Here is a 2,605-nt window from a genome sequence, read left to right on the forward strand (position 1 = left end):
GGATGAGTGCGGGGGCCTGGCACTGGCCTGGGAGCCAGGAGCTGGGAACACTGGGCCACCAGCTCCCCCAGTGCCTGGCCAGCTCTGTGCCTCAGTTTCCCTCCCACCCTCACCATCCTCAGCCCGTGGTGCTGCAGGGACCACCCCGCTGGTCTGTGCACAGCCCTCCCCACCACACCTACCCATTACCTGTTGGGGCTGGGGGTGGGGGCTTGGGCAGGGGCAGGGGCAGGGGCAGGGGCAGCTTCCCCGGGACACGCCGAATTCTCACATTGCTGCCTGCGCCTGGCACCGTGGCCGTGGGTCTTCAGACCAGGCACCTGCGCTCCGGGGTCCAGTCCCACCCACAGGGGTCTGCGCCCCACAGGCCAGAGGTGTGCACACCTGGTACACGAACACACAGATCTAGCACACACACGCACTCCACAGAACACACATGCACATGGATCTAACATACACGTGCACCCTGCTCCCGTTCACATGCATGCACACCTGTGCACACGGATATAACACGCTCATGCACTCTACTCCCACACACACACACCAGTCTTTAGATCTACATGCATGCCCTGGTTCGTATGCACACCCACAACCCATACACACCCCCAGTTGGTGCGCACACCCCACTGTAGCCACACAAATACCGCCCCACCAAATGTGCACGCACATGCTGAGCCATACACGTATGCACAGGCTTTGCCGTGTACACACACACTGCAATCCACACCCGTCACACAAGCCACCCTGCCATGATCCTCATGCACAAACATGCATGCACATGTGCACATATACATGCACACACACGCATGCACACGCATGCACATGCATGCACATGCACACCTGGGCTATGAAGATTTACCGCTGGAGCCCCTGTCCCTGAGGGTCTGGTTGTGGTCACCCCCACATCCCAGCAGCTACCACGGAAGCAGCCGTGTCATCCCCGTGGGCAGGGCTCAGCAACATCCACGGATGCGCCGTGGAAAGCCCCGTGCCCAGGCTGGGTCCCAGGTCCGAAGCAATGGGCTCAGGCAGGGTCTGGCTCCAGGTGCAGCATCTCCCCATCCCGGCGGGCAGCTCTGCCCCGAGCGAGGTGGGGGGTGGGGGCACCTGGGTGCAGCACAGTGCTGCTTTCTGTTTGCCCGCACCGGGGCCGTGGGGGGAACCGAAACTGCTGGCCGTTGCCTGCGAGAGTCGGAGGCCGAGGGTGGGGGTGGGTGGAGGGTTCAGCTGCAGCTGCAGCTGCTGCCAAATGTGTTCAGGCCACACCAGGCCTCTGGCTCGGGCCTGGCCTAGCTCAGCCCCTCGTCCGTCCCTCACCTCCCAGCGGCTCGGCTGGGGACATGGAAGCAGACGGCAGGTTCCCTCACCCCAGCCGCCCGTCGCGGCTGCCCACAGCTGGGGGGACACCTGACCCGGGTGCTCCCTGGTGCAGGGCGGTGCAAAGAAACCAGTTTATTCTCTCCCTGTTGAAATGCATCTACCTCTGGGGTGCGGCGCGGTGGCGGCAGGCAGCACATAGCCGCGCTGCGCCCCGTGGTGTCAGGGTGGCTCCCTGGCTGGCGGGGAGACGTCAGGGCTGCTTCCGTGACCCCTTCCACACTCATCCCGGGGCGCAGGGGAGGCTCTGGTCCTGGTCCCTCTTCTCCTCACACCCGGGCGAGAATCCAGTGGGGGTTTCTTCCCCCTCAAAAAGCTACACGTACTCCTGGTCCCCCCGTGTGCCTCAGGGCCCCGTGGGGGGCTGCCCCGCGGGCACTGGGCAATGGGCTGTCCCAGCCGCGTGACCAGGGAAAGCTTTCACCCAGACCCGCAGCCGACCACGGGCACCAAAGGGCATCCCCAGAGCATGCGCCAGGGCGATCTGCCTGGATGCTGGCGCTAGTGCGGAGCAGACCCACGATGTGCAGCCATGTCCCGGGGGTGAGTCGCTGCGACCCAAGGTAAAGTCACCCCCAGGAGATGGGAATATATTGTACAGGAGCGTAAATCAGGTGGATCGGAGACAGGTGGGGAGTGACCAGGCAGCTTCTGTGAATGGCACGTGGCAGAGCAGGGAGGGGGCGGGCAGATAGGGCAGGGAGCAGAAGATCAGGTGGAGAGAAAAAAGCAGAGCAGGAGACTGGACAGGGGCACAGGGCATGGAGCAGAAGGCAGAGCAGCAGATGGAGAAGGCAGCCGAAAGCAGAGTGTGCAGGGCAGGGAGCAGAAGGTAGAGCAGCAGGTCGGGCAGGGGAAGGGGAAAGGCTGGCCCCCGTTGGCACCAGTCAAGTCCCTGCCCCAGCCCATTGCCCCCCAGCCCCGTGCCCATGCAACCCAGCTGGTACCAGCTCCTGCCCCCACTGGCACGGTGCGGTCACGGTGCCCGCTGCCTGTCCGCACACAGCACAGCGCCCATCAGAGCCCAGGACAGTGCAAGCCACCAGGTCCGGTGCTGCAGACATGATCCACGTCCCTCCAAGGCACACTGCACCAGCCAGGAGATCTGCATCATGCCCCTGGCCCATCACTGCCCGTCATTACCCCGCGCAGCTCCTAGCCCCTCGGGCTCTGCTTCCCGCCCCGTTCAGCCCACACCAGTCTTGGCCTGGGTCAGACCCGACCCCCC

The sequence above is a fragment of the Alligator sinensis genome, unplaced genomic scaffold (genome assembly GCF_000455745.1).
Source record: "Alligator sinensis unplaced genomic scaffold, ASM45574v1 scaffold301_1, whole genome shotgun sequence".
NCBI lineage: Eukaryota > Metazoa > Chordata > Crocodylia > Alligatoridae > Alligator > Alligator sinensis.